Here is a 14,357-nt window from a genome sequence, read left to right as displayed (position 1 = left end):
CCGAATGAAACAATATGTACTCAAGTGAATCAAATGAATGAATTTAGTCATCTTATGGATAATTTCATGAACGGTTTATGTTCGGCCATGCTCCTACGTACCAACGATGGCCATTGGCAATTGTCTTGTTGTGCAGTTCGACGAAGATCGGAATTAGACGAACATAGCATGGCGGGACACAAATTTCTCAAACAATATAAATTGATTAAATGGAAAGAGATTATTGAAAGGAAACGAGATTGTTGCAATGAGGCTCAATATATTTTACAGATGATGAACGTCGTCAAACGATGGAGGCTTCTAGTGAACGGCTACCTTTTTTTCGTCCTCGGCTAATAAAAATTCCGGGAATAAAATAAACTTCCCTAATTTAACTTCCTGAAATTTTGCAATGTTAGTTTTTTATGGGAATCATTATTTAGATAAGGAACTAAAAAGGTAAATTAAATTTAGGAAAAAAAAGTTAGAAAATCTAAAAAGCACAATTCATCTAACCGCGATTTACCTCTAATAGCCTTTTAACAATTACTCGTTATTATTCCTTTAAATAGACTAGCTTATGTGGATCATAAAATTGGCCTAGGCCAAAATATAAATTTACAAACATAATATTTTTAATAATTGATATTTATTCCACATATCATTTTTTTCATTAAGATGCTCTTCACTAATGCATTTGTTTTCCCTCCTAAAGAAGTTTATATTATTAAGACTATTTATAGTACAAATGATCTCTGGCGGATATTACAATTAGCTGGAGCCAATACAAACAACCAAAATTTCATTTCATTTCAAATATTTGTTTTTATGAGATGGTCGTCATGATTGTTGTATTCATCAACATATGAGATTATAAACAAGAATAGAATATGAAGGTCGGCCTTAGTAAGCCATTCAATTAACCAAAATCAGTATTACTCGAAGTCTTTTAGATTAAAATTTACTTTCCGGCCTAAGGAGATTTACATCCATAACTGGTGCTAGTTGGAACCACTCTATTAATCACTATTATTAGCTTGGTCGTATTGATAAAATGATACAAATATAAATTTATTCATTCCAATATGCTTAGTTTTCATTAGGATCCTCTTCCCTACTGCTTTTGTGAAGAACACGCAGTACAGAACATGCCGAAACTATTGCACCTAAGACATGATTAAGCTCTTGAACTATCCTATCCCCTGCATGTGTCATTGAATTGAGAAAACCAAGGGAGATAGCCTCCTTTTTTTCTTATGATTCTGGAGGAACTGGCATGAACCAATCATTTAAACAACCAAGGCAAATAATGTGGTGATAATGATACTTTCGGTTAATCAAAAAGTCATCCATTGTTAGCTCGAAAGTACTATGCATATTAGTCTGAGCGAATAAGAAAAAACAGTTTTAGAAAGAAAAACTAACTCAGGAACGAACGAAATAACCTTAGAAAATATCAACTCGCTAGAAAAAGTTGCAAAATATCCATTAATATTAGGGAATGATATAAGGAAATCATCGTTACCTAAAAAACTGATCGGAAGCTGAAAACAATAGAAAGATCAACATGCCTGGCCTCCGATGAACTCTTGGAGAATACTACAGGAAGCTTTCGCCGATGGCAATTTGACGATGTGAAGCAAAACATATTGATAGGAATTGGCCTTCGTAATTGAAACAAGTTTCCTGTCGCAACGGCGGAACGTCTGGCAGGGGAAATCTTTTCACATTGAATGCATAGAGAAATTGATGAGGGAGTTGTAGTTTCAATTCCAGTGAATACAATTTTCAATTAAATACAAAAAAATGCGAAAATCGATTGTCTGTGGAAGCAACGTGATGATCAGAAAGGTAGAAACCTCAATATCAGTGGCTCCATGATGATCGAACATGGTGATCGTAATTGAAAACGGTAGATTGAACCAATGAAAAATCGAAAAAACTAGTTAAAAAATGATAGAATGAACCAATAGAAAATCGAACAAACTGATTAGAAAAAAGAATACCAAGCCAGATTTGCAAAAAAAAGGACTATCAGTTCGATATTAGTTTGATTGATTATGATCGGGTTTCGCCCATTACCCGATTACAGGTTGTCCTCATGTGGACACATGTAACGACGTGATTGACCACTTGTCGTATGAGTGAGGGTCTAGTAAAAATTATTGTGGGAAAAATCGCTAAATGAATAGTTGAGGACTACAATTTGAGGGACAAAATATGTAAATTATAAGTGGCCAAGATTTAATGTTGAAATATTTAACGGGTAGGATGAGTGTTCTACCATGAGGCATTATTTAGCGTCTCGCTCTATAAGTTTCTTGGATTATTATTATTCTTCTCAACGATTAGTTACAATTTGAAGCCCTTAATGTGAAAATATATGAAGGAGCTTGACATTTTTTAGATAGAGTATAGATTTTTCGGGTCCTAAAGTTACCTATTTTTTTATTTATAAAATACATTTATATTTTCAAAAACTAAGGATTGTAATATTACCTTTTAATGGAAAAGATTCAAGACGTTCCAAAAAAATGAAAAAAAAAACTCATTTAATGCCCTAGTAAAAAATAAACCATAGTACTTTATAATTTTGATTCTTTAGTAATAAGTATATCTCGGTACTCGAGAAATCATTACGTAAAAATAATGCATTCCAATATTCAGCATATGTAAAATGCGGCACCAATCATTTCATGACTATGATACATGATATGATAAGATTGACAACTCAGAAATTTGCTAATCCATGAACAAAATTGTCACTTTGCATATTATATTTAGTGAATGGCCTATGAATATATTGATGACTCCTCCTCTCCCTATTTCAATAAAAAAGAAAAGAAAAAAAGAGCTCCTCCTCTCTTCCGTTGCATCTTTGTTTACTCTCTACTTGTTACTAGTGGGGATTCATACCGTTCTCATTAGAATGAACCGGTGGAGTTGTTTGGGAGCATAAGCTCCATAACCATCGACCGATCTTTCTTATTTTAGTGATAAAAATTAATATATACCAATATCAATCAGTGTATATATATACATATATATCTGCAAATCCCTAGAATTTGATTTTGTAGACATGCAATAAATGCTCACCTTGTGATTTAGCACAACCTCAAAATGTAGGGTAACACTTTTACCTTTTTCAAGTCCATGTATTGACCGATATAAGGAATCGCACTCCCAAAAGTGGGATGAAGTGGAAGTTGTTAGTTATATGCCATAAAGTCAATATATGTAATTGGATGATTTCTATTTATAGCAATGATATTTATTCTATTTTTCATAAATCATTTATATTTAATGGAGTAAGTTCATAAGATACTTGACAAATGCTTTATTCTCAAAAGTTCAGAATATGAGTGACGGAGTATTCTGGTATAGGTTTCTTTAAACCGTTCGCGGTCGTAGGAATTTTAGCTGGGCACTATCATTCCGAATAGACCGTCACCTCTGTCTGTATCCATGAATAGAGATACTAATGAAGATGGAGTAGTGAGTCTCATGCTATTTGATATCCAATATTGAGACAGACATATGGACACTTATAGAGATAAGTGAGTCGAACTGTGACGTGCATATAATATTCACGTGGTGCTTTACTTTTGTCAATGAATATTATCTAGACCGTATTAATGCATTTAGTCCTTAGACCTGAGATGATACGATTATCTTATACATGGATAATTAGGATTTGCTCCTGCTTATATAATTGTCCTAAGCATGGGTATCTGACAGACGGTGGTCCTAGTTAGTTGTATATGGAGATAGGTGTCTAGTCGAGATGGGATTCATTGACCTGAGTAAACAGGGAAAGATCCTATGGGTTTCAGTTCTATTCTTGATCAGGAAATCCTTGGTCAAGGTGAATGGACTTAAATAGAAAAGAATTTCTAGTTTAAGTTTTATTGCTCTATGAATAGAAGCTCATGAATTTCATATGATCAGTTATAGAGTTTGACATTAACAATGGCTAGATTGGAATCTGTAATGAAAGGACTTGAGTGCATGATATATATTTATATGGTCATAGGTTCATCAGAATGTCTTAGTCGCACATTTGTTACTAATTGGATTATCATGATATGCTACTAGCCATCACTCATGCTCTTTGGAAACCAAGAGCATTTTCGAAATTAAGTTTTTGGTTGTGGAAAGGAGTTTCCGATAATGTCAAACATTATAGCCTCATTGTCATTTAGTGATGAACCTATTTAGTCACACACAATATACCGTGTTTGAGCCAAGAATTAATTGATTCTAATTAAGATGGTTAATTAGTAATCAATTATCGGATTAGACTTACAATATAGTTGTAGGGGTGCTAGCACATCCCGAAATCAAATCCAACATTTAGGTGGACTTGTTTAAGGAATTATTATACTCGATATAATAGTGTCCTTAAATGGAAAGTTTATATGTGTATATATATATAATGTCTATATATTAGTAAGTGCATTACGGTTCTTTTTTTTTGGGACTAACATGAGTTATGAGATAATCACCGGTGATTTAAGAAACTACTTAAGTCTTTGGGGCTTATTTGCGAATTGTAATTAATTATATTTGCTAGATAATCCTAAGGACTAATTGGCAAATGTATATATAAACATAAGGAGAAACATAGAAATAGTCATAGAAGTTCGCAATTTTTTAAGTTTCAGTCCTATAAGTTTGACTTTGTAAAAACTAGTCCTAAAACGTTTAGAAAAGTGATAGATTTGGTTCATTTCGTAAGCGACCGTTAACATTGCTAATGTCGACATAACACCGTTAAAATAATCTCAGCTAGCCATTAGTCGGTACAAGTGGACAAACTATCGCGTGCATTTTTGGAATTTTACGCGGTTTCCAATCCAAAATGGAAAAAAGATTACAACTTCAGATAAAACTAGCCATCTTTTTTTCCGTATTATGAAGCGCTTTACATAGTTTTAGTTATTTATCTACTCTTATTATGAAAACTCACGTTAAGTTCCATAGCATCAATATCATTGGCAATCATTTAGATTTTTCTTTTTATTGATGAGCCACTTTATTTCTCCGGGCACTTCTCTCTCTCACTCTCTCTCTTTTCTTTAGAGTATTCCTCTTCTGTGCAATCGGGCCGTAAGAAAGCGTACGGACCTTGGGATCATCTAGATTTTGATCCCTTAATTGTTATTGGATTGCAATTTCATATTAAAACTGCCTTTATTTGTACAAGCGATTGTTTGTGGTTATAGTACTAAATAGGTAGAATAGACATTCAGTCGCCCGACATCAATTTCTATGAGAAAGAGTGCGCGTGCGTGTTTTTTTTTATGAAAAGAGAAAGAGTGTTGATATTCCAAAATTCCCATCATAGACAATTCCTCTTCATGTCCTATATTAATGCACCTTAAATGACTGTTTTTGAACAAATAAGATGTAATATATGACACACACTCTTGATAATTGGGAGATTTTAAGTTCATTTCTCATAGTGAATTACATGTGTTTCTCTATTAGTTAAATTTTCTATTTTCTTGTCTTAAGTTCACAGTCCTCGCTCATAACTAAAAAATAATAAGAAAAAACTCATCATGGGAAGATCTATTCACCCTTTGCCACTCGTTGTCGTTGGTTCAGAAAATAAAATGTGCCTATACACGTTAGAATAATATTCTTCTCCCCGGATATAATAGATTAAGGAACTAGAGGAGGGGAGTAGAAATAAAAGGGCAAATGACCTCATAATTATGAGCGCCATGTCTCACAATTAAACACCCTTCCTTTCTTTTTTCTTTTCGACTGGTCCATGAATAATGAGGCATTGCAAAATATCTAAATTAATTAAAATAAAAGTTGAATTTGAATCGATTCAATCTATACGATAATAAAGTAATTGCAATATTTACAGTCATTTATTTTACTACATATATATCACCATAACAGAGAGTAAATGAATTCTTGCTGTGACACTGCGCTTGCATCAAAAAGTTAGCTGACGTTAAAACTTCCGATGATCAATTTAACCAATGACTGTTATATATGAGAATGCGAAATATATATATATATATACACATAATATTTCCCAAGATATTTATTCCACATTCGATTGACTACGTATGAGATTTAAACGTGGAAAATATTCTGAATTATAGTAGAGAAAAGGGCAAAAGAGATATGGAAAAATCAAGAAAATATCAAATCCTCCCAGTAGACAAAATCATTAATAAATTTAATAAATGATTTCTGCGGGAGAGGAGACTCCATTTTCATGCGATTTCAGCAGAAATTATAACAAACTAGATGCAGGCTTACTTGATAATATATACATCGAGAAATTTTAAGTTTATTGAGAATTTCTTTAAATTTTTTTATCAGTCTTATATTTATAAATTTAAAACTAGACTATTTGCTACATAATACAATTCATGAAAATTAGCATTGGAGATTTTAAAAGTTTTTTCTTATAATGTCTAAATATCATTTTTACATTTTCAAGGAAAGACTAATTACTTAGGGAATAAAATATTTCAAAAAAAGAAGAAGATGAGATGAGGGATTGATTTCTGCATCGTGGAGCTTCCACCTTGTACTCCATGACTTTTATATAATTGATATAATTGATTGTTGTTGAATGATATACTAGGCAAGGCAATTACGACTCACGCGATGCTGCGGAATAGAAAATTACATTACATGATTTTGTTAGATAAATTTATAATCACTAATTATTTTCCATATCCACTTATTTATATTAATATATACCAACAATGTATTTACACTTTAATTGCTTTCATTATATACATTTGATTGAGGATAGAATAGTAAAAACTCAATCATTATAAAATATAGAATTCGAGACGCGCAATGTGATTGTGTCATATTATTCAAATTTTAGAATCCCAACTCATTGTTGATCGTCTTCATGGCTACCTGAGTAAATAATTATCTTCAATAAGGGAATAGGATTCTTCTAATATATTATCGCTCAATATCACTTAAAAGAAAATGTTTGTTAATAATTTTACTTTTAAATATTTTTCATTTGGATAATTACTTCCAATTTATATATATATGAATATAATATTCAAATTTCTAAAAGCCAAATCTACGATTTGTTTTCTATTGAGTCAAACACAAAAATTATTCGGCACTTGATCCCTTGAAATAAGGGTCTGGTTCGTATCTTTTATGTATAGAGAGAATCCACGATTTCGAGAGGTTTACTTCCTCAGTCATTCGTTCCAGCTTAAATTTGGATTGGTAGGAGTCCATTGAGCTTCCTGATAATAGGTCGTGTACATTGAGAGTAAAATATATCGCAAAAGATAGGTAAAGGCAAAAGAAAAAAGAAAATAGCGGAGCAATTATATGTTGATTTAAGTGATTTGGCCTTTATTTCCCTTAGATAAGGTTTTGAGATCGAGTCTTATGTGAATGGAAAGAACTCACAATTTTGATATGTTGACCCCTTAGTGCCCCGACTCAATTCGAATCTAGATTGACCCCTTAATGGATAGATCTAACTCGATCCTGGACAGAGTCCTCAATGGACCGATCTAACTCGAACATGTATTGATCGGGGTCCACCGGACTTACATAGAGTAAGTGGTACACATCTAAAATAAAATATAGAATAAAAGATAAATTGATTGAGTTTCATCGAACTTACATAAATAAGTGTAACTAGAACCTGGATTGATCAGGGTTCATTGGACTTGCATATAATAAGTGGTACGCATCTAAAATAAAATATAGAATAAAAGATAAATTGATCTGGGTTCACCGAACTTACATAAATAAGTGATATACACCAAAAATAAAATATAGCCCAACAGACAAGAAAAGAAAGAAAAAAAAAAGAGGTAAGAGTTCAAAAAAGAACATCACTCGCCCTCTCCTATCTATGGACAAGTTTTTATTGTTTTATAAATGACAATATTATAACTATTGATAAATATCTAAAATATTCAAAATATTAATCTTATATTCATAATAAGATTTGCGTTTGGTTTCATAGTAGGATTTTAAAATCAGATTTTGATTTTGATTTTGAGTGGTATAAATGGGGCCCACCTTTAACTTTGTATGTGTTATGTTGTTTTGTTGTGGAAAAAAGTGGTATAAATAGGGCCCACTCTTTGACTTTGTATGAGTTATTTTGTTTTGTAGTGGATAGAGTTAAGTTAGAATTGTGATTTTAAAATACCATCTTGAAACCAAACAGGCCCTTAATTCCAAGTATATTTTAAACTCAATTGGGGATTTTAATGTTGCGTTTGGTTTCATAGTAAGATTTTAAAATCAGATTTTGATTTTGAAAAAGAGTGGTATATATGGGACTCACCATTTGACTTTGTATGAATTATTTTGTTTTATTGTTGAAAAAGAGTGGTATAAATGGGGTCCACTCTTTGATTTTGTATGAGTTATTTTGTTTTGTTGTTGATAGAATTAAGTTAGAGTTGTGATTTTAAAATTTCGTTGCGAAACCAAACAGGCCATAAAGTTTTTATAATTCTTAAGGTTACGTTTGGTTTCATAGTAGGATTTTAAAATCAGATTTTGATTTTGAGTGGAATAAATGGGGCCCACCCTTTGACTTTGTATGAGTTATGTTGTTTTGTTGTGGAAAAAAGTGGTATAAATGGGGCCCACTCTTTGACTTTGTATGAGTTATTTTGTTTTGTAGTGGGTAGAGTTAAGTTAGAATTGTGATTCTAAAATAAAATTTGAAACCAAACAGGCTATAAATATCCTTTTACATTTTGAAGGAGTGATTAATTACTCGAGGAATTAAATATCCAAAAAAACAATGAGCTGAGGCTTAATATTCAAAGAACAAAGAGCTACGAGTTTGACTTTTGAGCATCGTGGCGCTTCCACCTCGTATTTATCGGCTTTTATATATATTATAATAGATAATAGATGGAAATTTCAAAAGGAAGACGGACTTATAATATCCGAAAAGATATATATATATATATATACTCCATCTATATATGTATATATCTATACACAAATTATAATGCCAAAAGTTTAATGTAACATTGACTTATCAGAGTACCTATTATAAAATAAAATCAATTAAACAGGCTGGCGTTTGGTAATTAATGAGTGACTAAAAATTTTGTTCACTGTGTAATCAAGAGAGAATGTCACGGGATCCGATAGGAGATCGAAGATTTACCGGGAGTGCCTGCGCAGCTTTTTTATGCATATCTAGTATCAGTGCAGAAATCAAACATTCATAACAAGCGTAATATCCTTCATCATATCCTCTAAATAGTAAATAAACAAGTAATAACATGTCATTGATTAAGATTAGTAACGAGTGTGAGAATGTAGGCAAAACATAAGATGGATTAAAAGAAAATCAACAACAAATGATTCATTAATTCTTGGAAAATCCAACAGTACCAAACGAACCAGTTTTTTTTTTTTTCCTTTTGTTAGACCTGAGTGAACTAGTTTAAATAAAAGCTTTGAACTGGTGAGTAAATCTATATATGGAGGCACAATTTTGTTCGGACGGTATCTATGACACCGCGATACAATGATAGAGAATGACTTTTCTAGACTTGCCACATGGACTCTGGCTATTCAAAAAGTTGATTGCATTTGTTTCTTCGACTGCATTCAGTGACATATTGATTACGCCAGGATGCCGGCTTGTCGAAGTATAAAAAAGTTATGTCAGCAAGGTGAACGAAACAACTCTAGTTATTTTCTCTTATAATTTCATGGAAAAATTACTTATCAAATCTTGCTCTATAATCTGATTTGATTCTGTCGTCCAAATAATCCCATACCAAGACTTATCTAGAATAGTACTAATTAGTGAAACAAAAATACTTGTACAAACCACCGAAGTAATCCCATCACCAACAATCCAAAGGTTCAAATCTCTGTAATATTTTGAACCATTTATGAACATTACAGCAAATATGATTAAAACATTATAGCTTTCATGTAAATAAGGTGTTGTGTGGCTGCTATAAAATGGGAGTTTGATGGAATATAAAATAAGGATATACAAACAAGAACCAATCCCAATGAAAAGGCAGAATAAATTGAATTAGTAAATAACACCACTCCTAGACCTCCTACTATAAGACCTGATCCCGAACCAAAGGAAGGTTAGTTTCCGTTTGCCAAAGTGTTAAAAAACAAATATCTTAAGGAAAATCGTATTCAGGTGGAATTCAAAATTTGATGTACATCTCTTTTCACGGAGCTATGCTCCTTTTCTTGATGGAAAAATCAGTTCTGATCCACAACTTTTTGCACTTAATATGTTTTCGTTTTTAAATCTTTTTGAATTAAATCTTGTCCTTAATCTTTTCTGATTTGTCCAATTTTAATCCTGTTATCATTCTTCCGTCTAAAATACTAATGTGGCACTCTATTTTTAAAAGGTGAAAGAATTTCAAAGATTAGCCTAAAAAAGAAAAAGAAATTCAAAGACTAGTAGAAAGGGGTAGATCGGAAATTGTGAGGTCTGTTTTCACTCGCAGGCGAAATCTCAAAGTCCATCCGCGAAATGACTCATACGGTTGTGAAATGTAAACAATATAAATAAGAGAATCGAAGAAATGAATTCAGAAATGATGAAATATTGCAGGGCACAAAAATGCTTTTTTTTTTTTAGTATTAAATTTCTTAACTTCAATTCAGTGGAAATAATGTATTGTCTAGGGATTGGGTCTTTGAGTCATGGATATCTAATAGATGTACTTTAATTTAATCTATTACGGTACAAATTGAAGTAAAAATGGATCGAAAAACTTGATTGTTGTACTTTTAAACAGTTAGTGATCTGCTTAATGTACCTAAAAAGAAGGCAATGATTCAGCTGATGTGTGATTTATCCATGAAACATGAACTTGTTAATAGTTTACTCAATTTTGGTTTAAAAAAGGGACGAAAATTGACGGGAACTTTTTTTTAAAAAAATTTGGTTAGATATAAGATTGACCACAACTTGACATGATGCGGAGAAACGGAACGCGTTTGACTTTTCAATAATGGAGTACGGAAGAATAAATAAAATATGGGTCAAAATCAAAGGTCCAGAATTGCTGTCGTCCATTTTCCTATTTTCATATCCTTGGTGCATTTTGATGTTGTCTTCCAATTTTACTTGGTCTTCAATTACAGTTTTATAATAAACGATGAAGGTGCAATTCAGCTGGTAATGGACTACGTTTCCTCCATTTGTTGTCCAAACTTTGATTATTAATTTGGGCTCATATAATTATTTCCACGTCATTTCACTCAAAACGAGCAGTACTTAGTTTTAAATCGAGAAGGAGAGTCAATATTGATTGAGCCTCTTCAATTCCAGCTTTAGGGGTGACACGCCACACTATATTGGCATAATCTGAACAAACTCCTCATCCATGATCAATTCAATCACAACAGTGGAAAAAATGTAATAATTAACTTTGAGAATTATTTTCCAGAAGAAAGGTCAAGCCAGATTTTCATATGTTGTACGAAACAGTCAACCTTTGACTTTGTCTGTCCTCTTTGCAACATTATAAGTAGGCATCCTCTCTCACTCTTCCCATCTATCACTCGATCACATAAACCTCAACAAATTAAAATGGCCACATACACTGCTCCTCCCTCACATTTGCTCTTGCTCTCTTCCCTCCTCCTTCTCACCTTCTCCTCGTCCCTTGCCCAACAATCTTTCCGGCCAAAGGCCGTCGTCCTTCCTGTCACCAAAGGCCGTCGTCCTTCCTGTCCACCAGAGGACTCCCCTCGTGCCACTTAGCCTGGTGATCGACCTTGGTGGACGACATTTATGGGTTGACTGCAGGGACCCCAACTATGTCTCCTCGACGTACCGCTCCCCTCGGTGCGGGTCGGCCCAGTGCTCCCTTGCACAAACTGACGGGTGCATCCAGTGCTTCAACCCTGCCCGACCAGGATGCAATAACAACTCTTGCATCATCACCCCAGAAAACAGTGTGACTCGCACCACCTTCGCTGGAGCGCTGGCTTCCGATGTCGTTTCCGTCCCCTCCCTTGATGGGTCGAAACCTGGCAGGGCGGTTGACGTGCCTCAATTCCTGTTTGCCTGTGCCTCGACCTCTTTGCTGGATGGGCTTGCGACTGGGGTCAAGGGCATGGCAGGACTCGGGCGGACGAAGATCGCATTCCCATCACAGCTGTCCTCTGCCTTCAACTTTAGTCGAGAATTTGTCATATGCTTCCCATCCTCTACCAACTCGACCGGAGGCATATTCTTCGGCGAAGGACCTTTCAATTTTCTCCCTAGCATCAATTCCTCGGTGTCTCTCGTCTACACGCCACTCCTTAACAACCCAGTGAGTACTGCCTTGGCCTACACCTCAGGTGAGCCATCCTATGAGTACTTTATCGATGTCAACGCCATCTATGTCGAGGACACGCTCGTGCGGTTGAACTCCACCCTCTTGACAATCGACCACAGTGGCAATGGTGGGATCAAGATCAGCACGGTTAATCCCTACACAACCCTCGAAACATCCATCTACAAAGCTATCACAAAAGAATTCATCTCTAGAATGGCAGCTGTGAACGTCCCGAGGGTCAAATCCGTGAAGCCATTCGACGTGTGCTTTAGCTCAAAGAATGTGGCAAGAACGAGCATTGGGCCTGAAGCGCCTTACATCTACTTAACACGGCAAAACAAGCAACCCGTTCTGTCCATACTGGGATCGAATTCACTGGTTCAAGTAAACGATGGCACGTTGTGTTTCGGATTTATTGATGGAGGAGTGAACCCAAGGACATCCATAGTGATCGGCGCATACCAGTTGCAGGATAACTTGGTGCACTTTGACTTGGCAAAGTCGAGGATCGGGTTCGGTGGTACCCTCTTGAGCGTAGGCTCAAGCTGCAGTGATTTTAACATCACTAGCAGCCTTTCCTAATAGGGCTATTCCTTATATAGTACATATCTATCATTTCATTTGCGCCGGAAAGTTGAATAAATTGTTGAAGCATAAACAAGTATAGTAATTATACTCCTATGGTGTCATTTCAGTTGTTTGATCTGTACTATTCCCAAAAGAATAAAATATTGTCCGATTACCGAAATACGACTAGAGCCGATGGACTCACTAGGAGAGTATCGAGAACAATTATGTGCTGTTCAACTCATGATTCATCGGGTTTTGCTTACTCCAGCTGGTCTTATAATGTTTCATCAGAGAATGTAATTAAGGAATTGCTAAAATTGGACAATACAGCTATATAAAGCCGAAACATAAAAGTGAGCAAGGAGGGAAACTACAGAAAGCTGCTAAATTATATTATACATCTCTAAACTGGAAAGTTTCAATCATGAGATGTATCGAAGTTGACAGGTACTATTAATTAGTGGGCATATTTTGCCAGTAGTATAGGGGTTCAAATTTTTGCTACAAGTCTTCGAGGTTGTGGCAAGTTGATAATCGAGTTGAATGAGTCTCGGTGAATTAACAGGTGGAGGTTATGTTAGTTTAAATTTTCCGTTTCATTAAAATTGAAAATATCTGTTTTTTTCATATAGAACAACGGAACACCTGTACCGCAATTAGTCTCTCAGCTAATAAGTTTAAAACTTTCGCTGGTCTCACAAAAAATATTTGAAAATTTTTAATTTTTTTTTACGAAACTTATTCGAGCAATTTCACATGTTTATTTTGCACCCTCGAAGAAATTCCCCGTGTTAATTTCTTATCCAAATTCGCTTGAGTAAGGGAAAGCATGCACTTTAATCGATTTAGAAATATCAAATATAACTTTGTAATAGATGAGGATGGCTTCCTCTTTTCTGAGTCGTGCTCCAAAGTTCATGTGCAACCTCAATGGTGGGACTAAGGTGGTGTTTGATAACCCAATTAAGTATTAAAAATAATTTTAGCATTTAATTTAACTGAGCTTGTGGCATACAATACAAACTAGACGAAAACCGCACATTACGCGGAAAATATTTCTAATTTTCTCAATTAAAATGATTGTGTTATAATATTATATTGATAGTAATCATATTACATTGTTATAATTTAGTTTGTGTTGGAAAATATTACTTTTATTCTACCAAAGTGACAAAAAAATAAGTTTAATATAAGTTTATTATCCCTTCACGACCTTGTTTGGTTCATGTTGGAATAACATAATCTAAAATACTATTTTAGAAAAAGCAAAACAATTGGAAAGTATATATTTGAATTGAAAAAAGAAGAAACATAATTTAAGAAATTAGCTTAGGAAAATAAGAGCTATTCATAATATTTTATAATTTGCAGTTGGATGTATATATGTGATTATCATGGATTATAAAAAATAAAATCATAAGAAACAATATATGTTTGTATTTAATATTTAACGGATAGTGTATATTCGAAATTGTATATATTTTTAACTTCCAT

At 33.9% G+C, this 14,357-nt stretch overlaps 1 pseudogene; it reads left to right on the top strand.

Annotated features, from left to right (window-relative positions):
* The first annotated feature begins 11,551 nt into the window (after nt 1–11,551).
* On the top strand, nt 11,552–13,041 carry LOC116187492 (annotated as a pseudogene).
* Nucleotides 13,042–14,357: the final 1,316 nt, after the last annotated feature.

The sequence above is a fragment of the Punica granatum genome, chromosome 8, assembly GCF_007655135.1.
Source record: "Punica granatum isolate Tunisia-2019 chromosome 8, ASM765513v2, whole genome shotgun sequence".
In the NCBI taxonomy this organism is placed as follows: domain Eukaryota; kingdom Viridiplantae; phylum Streptophyta; class Magnoliopsida; order Myrtales; family Lythraceae; genus Punica; species Punica granatum.
Note: the sequence above shows the minus strand (reverse complement) of the source record. Positions and strands in the feature narration are given on the sequence as shown.